Below are 9031 nucleotides of genomic sequence, written 5' to 3'. Positions count from 1 at the left end.
ACTGTTGAATGTCTATTTTTGAACTTCTAGAAGCATCAATATCGATGTAACAATGTTTATATAAGCATTTCTATACGTACACTTGTTTTCTGCCATGAACCTTTCTTTATACACCCCTAGGAAACCTTTGTAAGAGGTCAACTCTGGTCAGAGTCCTCAAAAATATGTTTTTGTAGTTTTTTTGTGGCACAAATAATCCTATGCATGAATTAGACATAATTATGCAATCCCATACCCCTGGTGGCCATGGGGAGCTCAGTAGCGCCACCAACAGTTGACTTTTCCCCATGATTTTTAAAATCAAGAATAGATTAACATATCCGAATGTTATTTGACATGAAGGTTTAGTAAGGGGTCCTTATTAAATCAAAAGAATCACACATGTCAAGCTTAAATACACATTTCAAAAAGTGCACTATTTCAGACATTGAATTGGCATGTGCTGATGCAGTACAGCATTATGTCCTAATGAATCTACATATCATTCTACATCAATTAGAATGATATTGGTGAAGATATTGATAAAAAACGAACCGTTTAGGGTTAGTAAAAAACTACAAAATGGTGCCACATTTGTAGTTCACAACTTTTCCAGTTTCTGTAATGTAAGAATGTATCTGTTACATTTACATTATTTAATAGAATCCAACAATGTTTACGACATTCAAATGAAAGTAACATTGCGCAAGAATAATTTATGAATAGTTTAAAAATGTAATCAGAAAATTCAGAAACAAAGTATTTTGCGACGCGCACAACCAAAACAAACTTTGACCGAACGACCAAACCGAAGACGTGGCCAAACACTGTATTGTCACAGATATATATATACATGCATGTTCACAATTCTCCCACTATGTCAGACCTGCCTGCACACGTTTCATTTAAAAAAATCTAATTTTCATAATAATACGGTGTTGCTAATAGTAGCGTTAAGAGTATTTCACTTGCAACTGGCTTGTTCAGTATGGGACAACCCCCATTTCAATAGGAACATTTCCAAGTGTGCAGTTTAACACACAAGGGCTATGCATTATTCTTCCCAAAAGATGTCATGGGTCATAATTTGGTCAGCATAAAACAAAATACAATAATCACTTCAATAATTCTGTGTCCATACTTTTGATGATTAATTGCGAGTGCCTGTAGATTCTAGGCAACATTATTTTTCAACTAACCTAATCTGCAGCTGATGGGAGTCAGGTCTTGTACTCAAGTACAAGTAGCCCTCTCGAAAACTACTTGAGAGTAAAGAAGTAACTGGTCAAAGTACTCAGTACTAGTTAAACATTTGTACATCTCATACATACATAAGGAATCATTGACTTAAAAAGTCCACGACTAATGTACTGATGTAGCTCCATCAGGATGCAAATTATTACTTGAAGACAAGAATAACCTTTTTTAGTTTTCTATCTATTCTAAACTAATAAGCACACACAAGAACAGTACATTACAGTTTAACAATGTTTAAATCGGAAATCACCAGGTGAAACAATAAATTGTTCTCCCCGCCAATGGTCCTGTAAAAAGCAGAGGGATGGGGCTGGAGAAATGGAACCATAGTTTAAACCATGTTTCATGCTATAGTCCAGTGGTGTCAATTTCATTCCACGGAGGGCATAGTTCCCCCTACAAGCATTTCGCTACACTCGCATTAACATCTGCTAACCATGTGTATGTGACAAATAACATTTGATTTGATTTGTCTGCTGGTTTTTGTTTTTTCCTTTCAATTCAGACCTAGACAACCAGGTGAGGGGAGTTCCTTACTAATTAGTGAATCCTGGGAGGAGCAAAAACCCGCAGACACTCAGCTCACCCGTGGAATGAGTTTAACACATGCAAGTGTATGTTTACATTTACTTTGTTTACAAAAATTGGAGTAGAAAAATATATATATCTTGGGATCTGATGGGGTATGGCAGTTGAACTATGTTCATGAGGCATTCATATATTATATTCTTCAAGAATCCAAAAGTGGATGTATCAACTGTAGATTGTCCATTTAAAGGGGTGCATCGGACCTGGTCACGTAACCGGGCAAAAGCAGTAACAGACGAGCGGCAAAGTAGATTGGTCACGAAAGTCAGAAAAGCAATAAAATGAATCGCTTACCTTTGATGCTCTTCGGATGTACTTGCACTTACGAGACTCCCAGTTACACAATAAATGTTAGTTTTGTTAGATAAAGATTCTTTTTATATCCAAAAACCTCCATTTGGTTGGCATGTTTTGTTGAGTAATCCACAGGCTCGTGCAGGTCATGACGGGCAGACGAAAATTCCAAATAGTATCGGTAAAGTTCGTAGAAACATGTCAAATGTTTTTTATAATCAATCCTCAGGTTGTTTTTACAAAAATAATTGATAATATTTCAACCGGGCGGTAGCCTTTTCAATAGGAGAGAGAGAGAAAATGTCTGGTCCAAGTTGCTCGCGCATGCAAAACTCTGGGGACACACAGCTATCCACTAACGCAATGTGATCATTCTCGCTAATTTTTCAGAATAAAAGCTTGAAACTATATCTAAAGACTGTTCACACCTTGTGGAAGCTATAAGGAAAGGAATCTGGTTGATATCCCTTTAAATGGAGGACAGGCCTGCAATGGAACAGAGAGGTTTCCTGGTTGGATTTTCCTCAGGTTTTCACCTGCAATATCAGTTCTGTTATACTCACAGACAATATTTTGACAGTTTTGGAAAATTTAGTGTTTTCTATCCTAATCTGCCAATTATATGCACATTCTAGCTTTTGGGCCTGAGAAATAGGCTGTTTTTTTGGGTACATTTTTCATCCAAACATCAAAATACTGCCCCCTAGTCAAGAGGTTTTAAATACAATAGCAATTACAGGGTGCCATCATCAATTGTACATATTAATGAAAGTACCCCTACTTTGCCCGGCTTAGGTCAAGAGCCACATGTGAAGCAAGGTCTTGCACATTCTCCGATTCCCTCTTTAGGCTTTCCCAGTGCTGCTTGACTTCCTTTAGGACAATTAATTCCTCCTCCTTCAGCAGTCTCAGAAGCATCACACGGTCAAAGGCTATTTTCTTTGTGTGTAGGTCAGCTGTAAATTCATAAGAGTGCAATGTGGAATTGTAACTTTGGCAGTGCTGGCAGTGCTCTGTGTGTTTGCGCAACTGAATAAACACAGATAGCAAAACAGAAACATAATTATTGTGACACACGAACATACTACTTACTTTGTCCATGCAGCTCCCAAGGTCATGCATGAAGGTCTGCAGAAAGGATCTCATCTGCAGATGGTATTGCTAAATCTGGTACAAGGGTGTTGTACTCCTCTATGGCAGCTGCCAATTTGGCCTTTTCTTCCAATATCTTTCTGCGCAGAGGGTGTCTTTTCTTGCATCCATCTGTCATGAAAACAAAAGAAGAATGGAATTATTAGTTAAATTGCATGGCTTTGAAATGAAAGAGAAATGAAGTGTGTGCAATTCAATATTCATGAAATTTAACAAACCTGTCTGTTTGATGCTAAGAAAAAGGACTTCAATTGTTCTCTGTAGTACCTGGGGACCATCCATGTTCTCATTTGTTTCCTCTGAAATACAATAAATCTATAAATTAACAACGTATCTCCAACGGTGAGTAGTTGCACTCACTTCCTGGAGGAACATAGGGCTCGTGAAGGTTTCTGTAACAAATTATTTGTTATGTGGGGGGTGAGTGAGCCCCAACCTGGAGAACCAGGGAATGTTTTGTCTGCCTCCTACCCTTCCACCTGTCCGGCTTGATTGCACCTGCCGGTGGAAAACACCCTCTAAGGGTTTAGGTCTCAGGGTCATTGGAGTACGCAAGCCTCTCCACTACGTTAAGGTGACAGTTCAGGAGAGTTACGTTTAGGATTATTTCGTTTTTGTATTAATTTACCTGTATTGGCCCATTGCTGAACTTCCGTTGTCCAGTTGTACAGTCTCATCGCCTACACCCAAATCACTCTTAAACTTTTCGAGAGTCTGGGTCTCCTCCTGGATTTTTGCTGTTGTCTGAGAATTATGACAAAAACAAAACAGAATATATATATATTTTTTAATAAATTAAATGCATAGATATAATACTTCTAAAATACATGTATTGATCCACACAATACACCTTCAAGTATCTTCTGGAAAATACTCTGTGCAGGTTGTTCTTCTTCCTTCTGTTCCACCCCATGGCATGGATGGTTAGCATGTCTGTTCTTGCTAGAAAAGCCAAATAGAATTCCTTATTCCTGTAATGTGTGCGTACTGGCGGCAGAGAAGTCAGGCGCAGGAGAGCAAAAACTATGTTACAAGGGTGCAGTTTAATAATAAAATCACTGTGAACAAACACAAATAAATAAATACTATGGGACAAAACCCTTCGCATGCCAGACATAATGTGCACAAACTCTTACAATCAACAATACCGGCAAAGGATATGTGGGGAACAGAGGGTTAAATACACAACATGTAATTGATGAGATTGAAACCAGGTGTAATGGAAGACAAGACAAAACAAATGGAAAAGGAAAAGTGTATTAGCTAGAAGACCAGTGACGTCGACCGCCGAACGTCACCCGACCAATGAGAGGGACCGACTTCGGAGGAAGTCGTGACAATTCCAGTTAAGTATTATCATAGCTGAATAGAACAACCTTTCACAAATTGTTTACCTCCTTTGGCCATTTGCTTGGAACAGACTGCAGCCCTCGACAAGAAGCTGTTCCCTTGTTCCACTTCCTCCGCCAGAGTTGTGCCAGCTCCTTGCCGATTCCGTCCTCCCCACTTAATCTTAATTTACATTTAAAAAAATGTTGACTTAATATTGCAATTATGTGAATAACAAACATCTAAATGGGAAGCCTTGTAAAGGACTGAAGCTGGAAATTCTCTTTGAACAGTTTAATAAAGAAAAACTTACCTAGCATGCACGACAGACAGAAAGAAGTGGCTTCATGTCTGGAAGAGTGGCGAACTCTGGACAATGAAGAGCAACCCTGGTCAGTTATGGCCAAAATTTGCAGATCACATCTGTACACATGAATTGTATGTTCCTGCCACCAGACAATTCCTTCTACAAGAACAGTGGGTATGCAAGTATCTCTCCACGCATCATGTTGAGGCTCCTTAGAAGTATTCCATGGCGGCAGATGGCAACTTCAAGTCCCTCTTCATCAAGGTTGTTCGTTTGTTTTCCTTGACGACTCTTTAGCTGCTGTCCACTGGGATGCTCCACATACCCCTTTTCCATAACCCTAGACAAGGAAGTAGAAGAGTATAGGTAGAAAAAATGTTTTTGGGGAAGTGTTAAATGGGACAGTGGTTAGGTTTTTAAAATCTAGCTGAGGGCGCTGAGCTACCCCCTGTGTTCGCTACAATGGAGATCAAAAAACAAGCACTTGTAAAGTGTGTTGCATTTCTGAACAGAGGGAGTGGTGTAACAACCCTGGACATGAAGAGAGAGGATTACCATCTCTCCAAAATTATATGTTTTTATTGGAATAGTGTGTAACGAGTCTGCCTTTGAGTCCGATGGCCCAAGGCCAGTCCTATTTCACAGATTAAAAGATACACAGGAAACGTACATGTTTAGTCTTTGTATGGACATAGTTCACAAAGTCAGACATCCTCATCCCTGCAGATAAATACGCCATCAAAGAATCCTTTGTCATCAGTCCTTGAAAGGATACATGAAATACATTAAATTTATGACATATGAAATAGCAATCAACCTCAGTAACTGATTGTGGGACACTTGGCTAAAAATGAACTTGGCTGAAATGGTCCAACCTCACAGACAGCGTGGTGAAGAAGGCACAGCAGCGCCTCTTCAACCTCAGGAGACTGAAGAAATTTGGCTTGTCACCAAAAACACTCACAAACCTTTACAGATGCACAATCGAGAGCATCCTGTCGGGCTGTATCACCGCCTGGTATGGCAACTGCTCCGCCCATAACCGTAAGGCTCTCCAGAGGGTAGTGAGGTCTGCACAACGCATCACCGGGGGCAAACTACCTGCCCTCCAGGACACCTACACCACCCGATGTCACAGGAAGGCCCCCAAAAAATCATCAAGGACAACAACCACCCGAGCCACTGCCTGTTCACCCCGCTATCATCCAGAAGGCGAGGTCAGTACAGGTGCATCAAAGCAGGGACCAAGAGACTGAAAAAACAGCTTCTATCTCAAATCCATAAGACTGTTAAACAGCCATCACTAACAATGAGTGGCTGCTGCCAAAATACTGACTCAACTCTAGCCACTTTAACAATGAAAAAAATTATGTAATAAATGTATCACTAGCCACTTTAAACAATGCCACTTTTATATGTTTACATACCCTACATTACTCATCTCTGTCATATGTATATACTGTACACTATGCCATGCCATCCACTGCATCTTGCCAATGCCGTTCGGCTATCACTCATATATTTTTTTATGTACATATTCTTATTCATTCCTTTACACTTGTGTGTGTATAAGGTAATTGTTGTGAAATTGTTAGGTTAGATTACTCGTTGGATATTACTGCATTGTCGGAACTAGAGGCACAAGCATTTCGCTACACTCGCATTAACATCTGCTAACCATGTGTATGTGACAAATAAAATTTGATTTGATTAAAAATAAAAATAAATGTTTAAGTAGGTGACAGCAAATATATATCTGCACAAACTATGGTGTGACAAGCCAAAAAACTCAGCTTTGATTTTACAGTAAATTCAATTACAGGGCAGACCAAAATATTGACTAAAGTCTAAATTTGAATATAAAACAATAGAACTTGATCCAATCGTTGAATAGACATTCTGAATGTTCTTAAAACAGCAAACACACTGAGTGTACAAAACATTCTCTTTCCCTGATAAACTGACCAGGTGAAAGCTATGATCACTTATTGATGTCACCTGTTAAATCCACTTAAGTGTAGATAAAGGGAGGAGACGTTTAAGCCTTGACACAATTGAGACATGGATTGTGTATGTGTGCCATTCAGAGGGTGACTGGGAAAGACAAAATATTTAGGGGTATGATTCTCGCTTGGGGTGCGAGAGGTCCCGGGTTCAAATCCCGGATGAGCCCCCACTTGTCACGAACCGACTCAAAGCCCGTAACAAAAGGGAGAAAATGTGGGGATAAGGAGTAACAAAATATATATTTATGAAATAAAGTAACTAAGTATAATATACAATGGTGTGTGTAATCAGTAATCAGTAGTGTAAGTGAGTGTTTTGCATGCATGAATGTGATAATGCAGGGTGTTGAAAGATGCCAAAGCAAACAACCAAAAAAACACAACAAAATCCATAAAGGTGTCTGCATGGAGAGAGTCTCCCCATGAATGGGGAAGTGGTGTATTTATCCTGGGACACACCGGGCCCAGGTGTTTCCCATGTAGCTGACGACCCTCCCAACTCTGCCCACCAGCATCCTAATAAGGACACAAGAACAAAGAGAGAATACGGCAGACAGAGTGGGAGGGTCGTCCCATCCCCCCCATAAAACCGGGGACCAACAAGGATCCCGGAACAACATACCAGCCTCTGCGTCCCAAATTGACACAACCTCTGTGTACCAAATGTACACAGCCTTTGCGTCCCAAATTGACACAGCTTCTGCGTCCCAAATTGATACAGCCTCTGCGTCCCAAATTGATGAGGGGTTACGTGTTCACACTTCCAATTTGCCCCAGCCAACCTCCTCCCCCCCAGACCTCAGCAACTTTCGCACAGGAAGCAACATTTAAGAGGAAAGAAGAAAACAAGACCAGGAGGGAACAGACAGTACAGAGAGAACATGACAATACGAAACAATGGTCAGTCACGTAAACATTTAGGAACAGGGCGCACGAGAGAGCGCATCAGTAATCACGTTTCCAGTCCCCCGGATGTGCCGCACATCGAGATGGAATGATTGTAAGAATAAACACAATCTCATTATCCTCTGGTTAGGACACATCATGGACCTCAAAAAAGTGTGAGGGTTATGGTCGGTGTAGACCACAATAGGTATTACCCCTGACCTGACATACACTTCGAAGTGTTGTAGCACCCAAATGAGTGCTAGCGCTTCCTTTTCAATAACCGAATAGTTCAACTGATAATCGTTAAACTTTTTGGAAAAGAAACTAACAGGCCTCTCAACCCCAGACACATCTGCTTGCAGCAAAACTGCACCTGCTCCCACATGACTAGCATCCACCTGCAAGGTAAATGACAAATCCACGCGAGTAGCAGCCAGCACCGGAGTTGAGGTAAGCAACCTCTTTGCATCTTCAAAAGCGTGTTGACAACAAGTTTGCAATTGCAACAAATAATCTGCTCAGACCCCAACCAAGGCACATCAAAAGTCGTGCTATAAATTCACAGACAACACAAAGATTCCTTGATGTCCTTCCAAAAAAATGTCTCACAAGAAACTAGCTCCCTGGTACACAGAAAATACCCGAGCTCTGAAGCAAGCTTCCAGAAACGGAAATGGCGCCACACCAAACTGGAAGTCTTCCGACTAGCTTGGAAGGACGGTACCGTGCAGTACCATAGAGCCCTTACTGCTGCTCGATCATCTTATTTTTCTAACTTAATTGAGGAAAATAAGAACAATCCGAAATTCCTTTTTGATACTGTCGCAAAGCTAACTAAAAAGCAACATTCCCCAAGAGAGGATGACTTTCACTTTAGCAGTGATAAATTCATGAACTTCTTTGAGGAAAAGATTATGATTATTAGAAAGCAAATTACGGACCTAGGATCAAGAGAGACGCTCAAGTGTTTTAGTACTATATCTCTTGACACAATGATGAAAATAATCATGGCCTCTAAACCTTCAAGCTGCATACTGGACCCTATTCCAACTAAACTACTGAAAGAGCTGCTTCCTGTGCTTGGCCCTCCTATGTTGAACATAATAAACGGCTCTCTATCCACTGGATGTGTACCAAACTCACTAAAAGTGGCAGTAATAAAGCCTCTCTTGAAAAAGCCAAACCTTGACCCAGAAAATATAAAAAACTATCGGCCTATATCGAATCTTCC

At 40.4% G+C, this 9031-nt stretch overlaps 1 long non-coding RNA gene across 1 annotated transcript; it reads right to left on the bottom strand.

Moving 5' to 3' along the window:
* Positions 1–2757: 2757 nt before the first annotated feature.
* On the bottom strand, positions 2758–5608 carry LOC116353729 (uncharacterized). The gene is made up of 7 exons (XR_004203232.1): positions 4913–5608; positions 4665–4782; positions 4121–4212; positions 3899–4014; positions 3489–3569; positions 3211–3381; positions 2758–3074 (listed from the first exon to the last, which is right to left on the bottom strand). It is a non-coding gene; the product is annotated as an uncharacterized LOC116353729 (long non-coding RNA).
* Between the last annotated feature and the right edge of the window lie 3423 nt (positions 5609–9031).

This window comes from Oncorhynchus kisutch, linkage group LG15 (assembly GCF_002021735.2).
Source record: "Oncorhynchus kisutch isolate 150728-3 linkage group LG15, Okis_V2, whole genome shotgun sequence".
Classification (NCBI taxonomy): domain Eukaryota; kingdom Metazoa; phylum Chordata; class Actinopteri; order Salmoniformes; family Salmonidae; genus Oncorhynchus; species Oncorhynchus kisutch.
This window is presented reverse-complemented; position numbering and strand designations above follow the sequence as displayed.